This window comes from Octopus bimaculoides, chromosome 4 (genome assembly GCF_046866305.1).
Source record: "Octopus bimaculoides isolate indiv1 chromosome 4, ASM4686630v1, whole genome shotgun sequence".
NCBI lineage: Eukaryota > Metazoa > Mollusca > Cephalopoda > Octopoda > Octopodidae > Octopus > Octopus bimaculoides.
In genome coordinates, this window is record NC_142931.1 from 147021810 (window position 1) to 147034309 (window position 12500).

The 12500-nt window shown below is 38.8% G+C and overlaps 1 protein-coding gene across 1 annotated transcript in view; it reads right to left on the reverse strand.

The window, feature by feature from the left end:
- The window catches only part of LOC106878765 (retinal guanylyl cyclase 2), a 37482-nt gene that overhangs the window by 23986 nt on the left and 996 nt on the right, over positions 1-12500 (reverse strand). The window lies entirely within an intron of this gene.

Genomic DNA, 12500 nt, shown 5'->3' on the forward strand with positions numbered 1-12500 from the left:
GGTTACGGACGGAATTCCCTAATTTTGGGGGGAGGGGGCCAGTCGATTAGATCGACCCCAGTACGCAATTGGTACCCAATTTATCGACCCTCGAAAAGATGAAAGGCAAAGTCGACCTCGGTGGAATTTGAACTCAGAACATAGCGGCAGACGATATACCGCTAAGCGTTTCGCCCGGCGTGCTAACGCTTCAGCCAGCTCGCCGCCTTAGACAGAGAGCAAATACCAAAAAATGCCTCAGGACTCAGTCATATTTGATTTGGTAAAGACATTGACGTTCCTATGTTAAAGCCTGTGACAGCAATGTACTTTTATTTCAGCTGATAGTGAGATCGATTTTATACCTAAGCAAGCATTTTGCATTGGCTTTCCTTTTTAATGTTTTCCCCAGTTCGATCGCGAATCGAATTCGTTTCCGCATTATATAATGTGGGGTATAAGTACTAACGTTTGATCGATCTGTTCCAATCACTTTGGTCTTTCATCCCCACCCGGTCCCGGCTTCTGTAGATGATATCGATAACTGAAGTTTATTTATTTCCATTTAACATGTCAGACAATTACCCTCCCTCTCCCCTCACCATCCTCCTCATCATCATCTTCACCACCATCACCATCATTGTCGTCAGTCCACCCCATATCCATTCAGTCACCATCGCCATTAAGTTCACCGCCATTGACGGCGGTACCACTGTTCTCTGTCAGCGGTCTTCACCAAGGTTTTCAAAGAAGAACGAACACTCGTGGATCGGTTCCCAAGGGATTACTTCTCTGTCAAGCAACTCTAAATTCCCCAAGACATTGTCAAACAAGGGGCATTTGCCTTCCTGCTGTCAACAGTTAAAGAGGCCGGCGTAAAAATTACACTTGAGCTACTTTCTCCATTCAGCAAATATACAAAGTAGCCATCTTTGACGCCCGAATAATAAACGACGACAGAACATAAAATAAATGTTAACATCTATTTAAACGGCCTATTTTCCTGCACAAATTCAAAATGAACAGGAAAAACGATATGATAAAAGATAGCAAAACTACTTTAATGATTTGTCCTTTCTAAATAAATACATGGCTGTTTCTATCAATTGCACTTGACTTTCAATGAAGATTCCATGTATTGTTTTCCTTGGTTACAGAGTATCTTCTATAGATACTCTATCTTCTATCTTCTATAGATCTTAATATTACGTTGAGAACCTAGAACGCGCGGGCGCGCGGGCGCGCGGGCGTGTGAACTGTGGGTAGGTGGTTCTCATCAAATGGTAAATATATGTTCAAAAAGCAGTTACATTAACGATTAATGTTTCCAGAAGTGTTTCTATTGTTTAGTTTAATGCTTTGGGAGTGGCTGAGCTGATGTTTCACAACGTCCATCTCTTTCATGTCGAAGGGTTAATGCTTTCTAATGTCTATATATATATACAATGGACAGGTAACGAACAATTCGGACGCATGCATATAGACATACATGCATTCAGAGAGAGATAAATAGATAGGCAGGCAATTAGGTACATACGTGCATGCATGTATCCAACCATCCATCCATTCAGTCAACCCTCCATCCATCCATCCATCCATCCATACGTATGTATGTATGTATGTATGGAGTGTTTGAAGTGTTCTACAGAGATTGTATATTAAGAAAAAGGTGACAGTCAAAATTTTGGGTAATTCTTTATTAGCGCTTTCGCTCAATTTTTCTTGAAGAGTTCGGTTAAACAAAAGAAAACGCTAATAAAGAATTATCCAGAATTATGACTTCCTCCTTTTTCTTAATATATATGTACATATGTATGTATATATGCATGTATATATATGTGTGTATATATGCATGTGTATATGCAGGTGCATGTATATATGCATGTGTATATGCATGTATGTATATATGAATGTATATGTACATGTATATATGTATATATGCATGTACATATGAATGTATATATATGTATATATGTATGTATATATGCATGTACATATGCATGTATATATGCATGTACATATGCATGTATATATGCATGTATATATACATGTATATATGCATGTATATATATATGCATGTATATGTATGCATGTATATATGCATGTATATATATATGCATGTATATGTATGCATGTATATATATATGTGTGTATATGTATATATGCATGCATATGTGTATATATGCATGTATATGCATATATATGCATGTATATGTATATATATGCATGTATATGTATATATATGCATGTATATATATGTATATATATGTATATATGCATGCGTATATATGTATATATGCATGTATATATTGAAACTACTGTCTTTGCAAAACATATTAAGAATATTGGAGCTGCTGTCAAGCTCGAGGTGATCCAGAAGACAGCATTGTTGGGTACAGATCGCATTGTAAGGAGAGTATTGTCTGTTTGAGTCACAGGAGAAGAAGGCACTACTTGACACCTTTGGTGATTTGTTATTACCTGCTTTCAAGTAAAGAATAACCGGTCATTAAGAACTATCCGAAAGTCTTTCATAATCGTAATAACAATAATCCTTTCTACTGGAAGCACAAAGCCTCAAATTTGTGAGGTGGAGACTAGACGATTATATTGACCCCAGTGTTTCACCGTTACTTAATTTATCAACCCTGAAAGGATGAAAGACAAAGCCAACTTTGGTGGAATTTGAACTTAGATCATGAAGACGGACGGAACGCCGCTAAGCATTCTGTCTGGTGTGCTAACCATTCTGCCAGTTCGCCGCCTTGTGGATTATTATTGACTTAAATTAAAACAGGGCCGAGTAAACAACTTCATGGCAACCGGAAGTGGTTAGTCAAGTATTTGAGGAAAGGTCATTTAGGCAGCCATTGTTTTTCATTATTTAAATGACAACTAATTCATTTATTTACTTATCACGTGAAGACTAATTAGTATTTACAATCAATATTACACCTGAAACTCTATTAACTGCTTTGACAATATCTTGGTTAATTACAGCCAAGCCTTTATCTTTTACTTGCTTCAGCCTATAGACTGCGGCCATGCTTGGGCACCGCCTTGATGAATTTCAGTCGAACGAATCGACCACAGGACTTGCATTTCCTTTTTAATCCTGGTACTTCTATCGGTCTCTTTTTGCTAAACCGCTAATATTACGGGGACGTAAACACACCAACACTGGTTGTCAAGCGGTGGGTTAGGGGACAAACACACATACACACACACATATACAACCGGTTCCCTTCAGTTTCCGTTCCACTAGACTTTGGTCAGTCCGTACCTTTAGTAGAAGACTCTTTGCCCAAGGTGCCACGCAGTGGGACTGAACCTGAAACGATGTGGTTGGAATGTAAACTTCTTACCGCACAGCCACGCCTGCGAACCTAAAAGTTTCCTCTCTTCATTTAAACGCGTTCAAAACTGATTAATTATCGATGAGCTTTAGATAAGTGTTCGATCGGCCAATTAGATACTCAGGTTTTGCTTCTAAAAAAAAAAACAATTTACCAATTTGTCTTTAATTATGAATTCCATTAATTCATTAAGAATGTACACATAAAACACACGCACACACACACACACACACACACACACACACACATACACACATTCTCTTCACTGACTCTCCCTTTCTCTGTCTCTCTGTCTACCTCTTCTCCCTCTTTCTTTCTTGCTCTGTGTCTTTTTCTTCCTCCCCACTTCTCTTTCAGCCTCTGTCTCACTTTTCCTCTCTCTGTCTTTCTTTCTCATTCTCTCTCTCTTTTCTCCCCTCCTTCTCTCTCTCTCTCTCTCTCTTTCTTTCTGTATTTCTATCTCTGACTCTCTCTTTCTCCTTCCCTTACTCTCTCTCTTCCCCCTCTTCTTCTCCTATCCCGCAGTTTTTAATTTCTGAGCGGAACGATTTTTTTTATTAAAAAGGAAATTTTTTGACATTTTCCGCTGACTGGAAATTGTTCTTGGGAAAGGAAAAAACATTTAGATAATGGTTGTTCTGCGATTTTTCCAGATAAAATTCTTAATTAAAACTGAGGGATGCCATATGGAGTCGACAGTTTTGGTTTACACTCAATTTTTGGAGGTTAATTAAAAACTATATCATACAGTTTTCATATACAAAAATAATTTTTAAAAACTTGATCAATAAAACAATTTCACAAAATTAGTTTCAATGTCATGATCCATAATCCATGGCCTGATATTGTTTCTTAGACACTCGAGAGCAATTTTGAAAGAAGAGGACAGGGGTCGCCCCCAGTCTTTGACTGCTACTTTATTTTATGAACCCTGGAGTCTAAAAGGTGAAATTAGCCTCAAAGGGATTTGAACTCAAAATTAAAATAATCAGGGAAATGCCGTTAAGGGCGGGAAGGGCCACAAGAAATACTGTTGTGCATTTTTCACCGCATATTATCTAACATCGTTGCTAATTTGAGCACAAGGCCGGGATTTTTTCTTTGAAGGAAGGAAAATCGATTACATTGAACCCAGCACTAAACTGGTGCTTATCGGACCCTGAAAGGATGAAAGGCAAAGTCGACCTCGGTGGAATTTGAACTCAGAACTAAGAAATGCCACTAACCATTTTGCACGAGGCAGAAACGGTTCTGCCAATTCGCAGTATGTAATAATTGTTTTTTTAATTTTGGCACAGACGAGGAATTTTAAGGGAATAGGGTGAAAATTGATCCCCAACACTTGACTGCTACTTCATTTTATCGATCCCGGTGAACGAATGGTAAAACTGCCTTGGGAGAGATTTGAACTCAGAACGTAAAAATCCCAGAAGAAATGCTACAATACATTTTTATTGACACTCAAACAATTCTACGAATCCATCGCTCTTTAACAAATTGAAAAAAAAAAAAAACATTAAAAGACATACTAAAAACTGTTGCCATCAAAATAAGATCGCCATAACCAGAAAGAATCGAAAAGGAGATTCATTCTGCCTTGGTTTACACGTAAGTCTGAAAAGCCACGTCCCGTATTATTGTGGACAGAACGTTGTAAATTGTTTTGGGTTTCGTGCATGATCACATCGCTTTCAATGCGTTTTCGAGTCAGAGTATCGGCATGCATGCTCACTCAATCATGTCCATAGACACACTCTGGTTTTGCAATGACAGATGCAAAAGATATGGTCAGCTGCTTCATTGCACTGATTGCATGTACTATAGTTGTTGTTAGTCTCGTTTCATTTTGTTCAAATAATTCCGTGTGTGCGCGCATATGCGTGTGTGTGTGCGTGTATTATGCAACTAAATCAGACTTCCCTCTTCTGCTTTCAACTCATAGCTTTTCATCTCTTGTTACCTTTCTGTAGAGAATTTGCCCTTGAAAATTATCTCAAATATATTAGGCTGGTGCATAATTTATTGCCGCTTTTTGTCAATAAATTTTATTCAACAAAATTTAAACAAAACGCCAACCAGAAATTGAAGTAGATGGTGAATATGCTCCGGAATAATCGTTTAAAGATGTTTTTGTTAAATGTTGCTATAGTTTTTGTTGAATAAAATTTATTGAAAACAAGTCGCAATAATTATGCACCAAATCTAATATTTTAACTCACCTAAAAGTTTGTTTATGCCTAAACACTGCTTGGCGCTGATATTATGGTAATGTGTGTGCTTGCGTGTGTGCAATTAAAAGTAAAAGAGATAAATAATTCCAGGCAGACATCTATAAAGCACTCAGTGGTGATAAACGAATTCGATTAACTTTATGAAACAATCAGATATCAAAACATTCAAGTAGAATTTAACACCCAAGATAAGTTTTCATGCATGACAAGTGAATCCAAATATCGCTTGGAAGAATTTCAAGAAATTCAGAGTATTATGCTACAAGAACAAGAATGGAAAGAATCACATCTTTGATAATTGATGATCATGCTGTACACTATCGTTTCTATTGTGCCAAAATATTTACAATATATATCCGAAAATGTAAGCTAACAACGCAATCAAAGTAATCCAAAAACGGGCGAAATTGAAAGGGAAATAAGAAAATATAATTCCAGAGTTCGCATGCGAAATCAGCCATAACTGAATTCTACGGTGGAATTCTTCGAAACGTAAATATATTATTCTTTTATTTGTTTCAGTCATTTGACTGCGGCCATGCTGGAGCACCGCCTTTAATCGAACAAATCGATACCAGGACTTAATCTTTGTAAGCTTAGTATTTAGCCTATTGGCCAGTTTTGCCGAACCGCTAAGTTACGGGGACGTAAATCCACCAACATCGGTTGTCAAGCGATGGTGGGTGGGGGGGGGGGGGGGGCGGGCTGCAAACACACACACACACACACACATATATGTATGTATAGGGAGAATTCACAAAAAAAAACAAACAAAATACGAAGACAGGTGGTATAGAAAACAAACAGATGTATTAGTATAACGCTCGGGAATTGAAAAAGTCTTTAACATTTCGAGACTACGCTCTTCCACAGAAAGGAACACAAAAAGAAACAAGGAGAGAAAAAGAATGTGTGTAGTGGTCAGCGATCTATCATGGCGAAAGAAGTCCGTCGTATATATATATATATATATATATATACATGAGGGCTTTTTTCAGTTTCCGTCTAATAAATCCACTCAGAAGACTTTGGTCGGCCCAAAGCAGTAGTGAAAAACTACTTGCCAAAAGTGTCACGCAATGGGACTGAACCCAGAACCATGTGGTTGGGAAGCAAGCTTCTTACCCCACAGCCACTCCTGCGCCTGTTATGTTTAATATCATTTATTAAATTGAACATCACAATAATTCATTTTGTCGAAGATGTATAAACGTCTCCAGATGCTATGAATAAGTGAGTTAGTCTTACCAGTGGCATTTTTCATCTATTCTTTCTTGTCTCTATCGTCAAATTCAAGAACAAAAAAAGGATAAACAGCAGAAGTCAATTGGACTGACACAGTGAAAGTTTTCGATGGCAAAATAGGAAATGACGTCTCAAGCATGGATCTTCGTCGGAAAGAGGGGAAGTCTACAGACGAGGAAAGGCAGGAAGGAGCAGATAGTTCGGAGAAAAGCACGGGTGTCGTTACGGGGCCACACCCTTAGGTTTGACTCCTAAGATCTGATGAGATGCATGCTTCCGCCGCGTGCCCACGAAACTCGTTATTATAAACATGACTGCAACAGGGTGTACTGAGTGCTACTTTCTTTCGTTTGGTCACAACACACACAGATACACACACACTCATCACAGAGGTACACACACACACACACACAGGCACGCACACTCACCACAGAGGTACACATAGGCACACAGACGCACACAGGCACGTGCGCACACACAGGCACACACATACACAGGCACACACACATACACAGGCACACACACGTACACAGGCACACACACTTACACTGGTACACACTCACACAGAGGCACACACACACACACACACACACACACACACACACACACACACACACACACACACACACACACACACACACACATCGTTTTCTCACCTGATCACTTCTGGTTTTTTGGTTTTTACTGATTCTGCTGCTGACTCTATTCCTAAATAGATCAAAATCAGAAACCCACTATTGATATTTCACTGGTTTGATTCTTCTGCGGCCATAATTCCTTATCAAGTCCTGTAATTACCGACAACTCCCTCGTCTCGCTGTTCGTTCAGGTGTTGCTACGACAAGTGTTTCTGTCGATTCAAGCTCATTGATTTTGTCACGCTCCCTCAATCTTCTCCTTTCTTTATTCTATCACTAAAGTACTCCTCAATGTTAACTCTCGGTCATCTATTGTGATTCTTATGTCTGTTTTTATTAGGTTTATTGTTAAGTGTGGGGTCAAGCGGACAGTAATATTGTTGCGGTTGGGATATTTACTTCAGCGTTTCCATGGTGATTTCTGTACTCTTCATTATTTGAATTTCGATCTTGTTTTAGTTTGGTTGTAATGTTGTTATCTGTATGTATGTATGTATGTATGTATGTATGTATGTATGTATGTATGTATGTATGTCATGGTTTAGTTTTATTTCAAGATTTCTTGCCAATATAGACAGAACTGGTTTCTAACCTAGATCCAAGGTTTCTTCATTGGACTTTCAACATGTATGTATGTATGTATGTATGTATGTATGTATGGAGCTAGTTCAACCCACTCTGGCTGAATGCCGACGCCAGTTCAAGTACATGTTTACGGAGTTATTGGCTACATTTTTGTTCTTTATTTTTTTGTGTTGACTGTTTATATAATAATGTTTTTCTAACATAGATCTAAGGCTCCTTCATTGGAATTTCAACGTGTATGTATGTATGTGTGTATGTATGTCTCTTCTATTTTTTTTTATCTGTTATAAATCTTCCACTGATGAGGGAGCGGGTTTCCAACAAAGATAGTGGGCTCCATCTTTGGGATGTAGTTAACAGAGAAATTCATATTTGGAACTTTAGAAAAGTCTTGCATATTTTTACTGTTCCACTCACAGATTGGACTTGTACGAATCAGCCGCTAACAAAACCTCACGCTCCAATTATTGGTATGAATATGAATTCAGAGTCTGGATATAGAAACTGGCGGTAATGCAAAAATGAGTATAATTTTTTTTCTTAACTGATAGAGTTTACATCGCACATATTTGTTGAGGAATTCGTCTTCTACATAATGATACTATATAAAAAATTAAAAAAATTATCTATCAGATGCTATTGTTAAACCCAACTTACAAATCCTCTTTGAAAGATTACAGGTGGACACAATTGTACTTACAAACACACACACACACACACACACACACACACACACACACACACAATACATATGTACACAGACAATACATTCAAACACACATTCAAACATACATACATACATCATCATCATCACCACAACTTGCAGAATCCATTTAGGATCGGAAAAAATAGCTTGCGGTAATTGTTCTCACACTTGGTGTTCTGAGTTCGAGTTACGCCTTGGCTAGGTCATTTTTAATTTTAATTTTCTTTTGAGATCGATAAAATAAAGAACCGTTCAAATAGTGAATTCGATGGTTTCCACACACACTCTCTCTCTCTCTCTCTCTCTCTCTCTCTCTCTCTCTCTCTCTCTCTCTCTCTCTCTTTCCTCAAAGTTACCTACCTTGTGCTTAAACAAACATTCCTTAAAAACCCCAAAAAAGGGAGTGTCGTGGAAATAACAGAATCTGCGATTAAACAGCATTGCAGTATTTAGTTTTATCTCATAACATTCTGCAAAGATCGATAAAATAATTATTGATCATGTTTTGGGGAAAAATTCGTTGATTGACATATCACTTTGACATATTTGTAAACTTGAGAATTGATAGACGAAGACTGTGTTTTAGGAGTTATTCATCAGAAGTTCATTCTTATTAACAACAATTTAATTAATTCCAGACATGCGCAGACATGGCGTTGTGGTTAAAGAGCTGGTTATGCAATCGTGTGGTTGCGGGTTCAATCCCACTGCGCAGAAACTGAAGCAAGTGTCTGCTACTATAGTCCCATCCCGGGCGACTAATGCTTTGTATGTGAATTTAATTGTTGGAAACTATGTGGAAGCCCCTTTGTATTTGTGTGTCTGTATGTCTCTGTCAGTGTTTGTTTCGACACTATCGACTGACAACCGGTGATGGCTTGTTTACGTCCCCATAACATTAGCTGTTTGGCAAAAGAGTCCGGTACAATAAATACTTGACTTAAAAAAGTAAACACAAGGGTCGATTGCTAATCCAGGGGTTCTCAACCTTTTTCTTCTTGTTTTGCTTCTTTGATCCCCAACATATCCATACAGAGAACATCATCTGTAGGGGTAGTAAAGGACCCTTCATAGTCATTTGATGTCTGTACAAAAGACCCTACTCTATTTTAATAATTTGATATCCTAGCGATTTGCATTATATTCTTATTTTCTTTTAATTGTTTCAGTCATTTGACTGCGGCCATGCTGGAGCATCACCTTTAGTCGAACAAATCGACACCAGGTCTTACCCTTTGTAAGCCTAGTACTTATTCTGTCGGTCTCTTTGCCGAACTGGTAAGTTACGGGGATGTAATCACACCAGCATCGGTTGTCAAACGATGGTGGGGGGACAAACACAGACACAAATACATGCATATATATATATATATATATATATATATATATATATATATATATATATATATATATATATATATATATACTCTATCTTAAAAGCCGCCCTATCGGGCTCCTGTGAAGGGATCGTCATTGCGCCTTGGGCCCAACAATGACGCTTCATGCATTGAGTATATATTAAATTCTATTAACCTTGGCCAATATTTTTCAAGCAATGAACAATTTTCATCAAAACAACGCCCCCAGAATGTAAAAAGTCCGAACCAAATATCACCTGACATTTTGATCGACATGTCTACCACATTACCTTTACAATGGTTTCAAATTTTCGCACAAGGCCAGCATGATGGGGGAAGAGGTTAATCGATTATATAATGCTCAACTGGTACTTATTTCATCGACCCCGAAAGGATGAAAGACAAAGTCGACCCCGACGGAATTTGAACTCAGAACGTGAGGACGGACGAAATGCTGTTAAGCATTTTGTCCGGCATGCTAGCGAGTCTGCCAGCACGCCGCCTTACACTGCCTTCAGAATAATTACTTTTGATATGGGTAAGAAGCCAAAAGGCGGGGAGCTGGCAGAATCGTTAGCACGCCGGTCAAAATGCTTAACTGTATTTCTTCCGTCATTACGGTCTGAGTTCGAATCCCGCCGAGGTCGACTTTGCCTTTCATCCATCCGGGCTCGATAAAATAAGTACCATTTGAGCACAGAAGTTAATATAATCGACTTACTCCTTCCATCGAAATTTCTCTTTATCTAAGAAATCAGAAACACCTGATTGTGTGGTTAGAAGTTTGCTTCCCAACAACATGGTTCCGGGTTCAATCCCACTGTATGGCACCTTGGGCAAGTGTTTTCTTCTATAGCCTCGGGTTGACCAAAGCCTTGTGAGTCGATTTGATAGATGGAAACTGAAAGAATCCCATCATATATATATATATATATATATATATATATATATATATGTATATATATATATGTGTGTGTGTGTGTGTGTGTGTGTTTCTTCATCTGTGTTTGTCCCCCTTCACCGCTTGACAACCGGCGTTAGTGTGTCGTCTACGTCTCTGTAACTTAGCGATTCGGAATAAGAGTCCGATAGAACAAGTACCAGGCTTTAAGGAAAAAAAAAACAACCTTTCAAGGCGGTGCCCCAGCATGGCCGCAGTCCAATAACTGAAACAAGTCAAAAATAAAAGATAAAAGATACAACCAAAGCAAGAAAAAGACTCCTTCAGCATTGGATTGGTATTTTATTCGACCGACGCCGGAGGGATGAAGGGTAAAGCTGACCTAGGCAGGATTTGAAACTTGAACGCAGGAAACTGAAAGGATACCGGATAGCAGTTCTTCTGATACGCAGAAGATTCTGCCAGTTCGTGCCTTTCAAAGAAGAGGCGGTACCCCAGCATGGCCGCAGCCCAATGACTGAAACAAGTAAAAGATAAAAGAACGCAAATGTAGCTCTAAATATCTAGATAAAGGCAGGATGATCACGATTGGATTGTCATTGATCTTGAGTCGATAACTCAATCAATCCTTTCTACTATAAGCACAAGGCTCGAAACTTCGAGAGAGGGGACACGTCGATTACATCGACCCCAGTATTCGACTGGTACTTATTTTATTGACCCGAAAGGTAAATGGACTCCAGCGGAATTTGAACTCAGAACGTAAAGACGGACGAAATGCCGCTAAGCAGTTTGCTAACCACTCGGCCATCTTGCAGCCTTCCGTGACTCCATCAATGTTAACTCTAAAACAAACGTACAACAAACAATGACAGCAATTATCAAACATACAAAGTGGTTTAAGACGCTTGGCAACTGCATGGTTTCGGGTTCAATCTAACCGCGTGGCACCTTGGGTGACTTCTACTATAGTCACAGGCGAGCTAATGCGTTGTGAGTGAAGTTGGTAGACGGAAACCGTGTGGAACCCTGTCGTGTATATATATATACTCTTTTACTTGTTTCAGTCATTTTGACTGTGGCCATGCTGGAGCACCGCTTTTAGTCGAACAAATCGATCCCAGGACTTATTCTTTGTAAGCCTAGTACTTATTCTATCGGTCTCTTTGCTGAACCGTTAAGTTAATGGAACGTAAACACACCAACATCGGTTGTCATTCGACGGGGGTGGGATAAACCCAGACACACAAGTACATACGTACATATATATATATATATATATATATATATATATATATATATATATACGATGGGCTTCTTTCAGTTTCCGTCTACCCGATCCACTCATAAGGCTTTGGTCGGCCCGAGGCTATATTAGAAGAGACTTGCCTACGGTGCCACGCAGTGGGACTGAACCTGGAGCCACGTGGTTGGGAAGCAAGCTTCTTATCACACAGCCATACGCAACTTAGGCAGTATTTGATTAAAATTGTCTTCAATG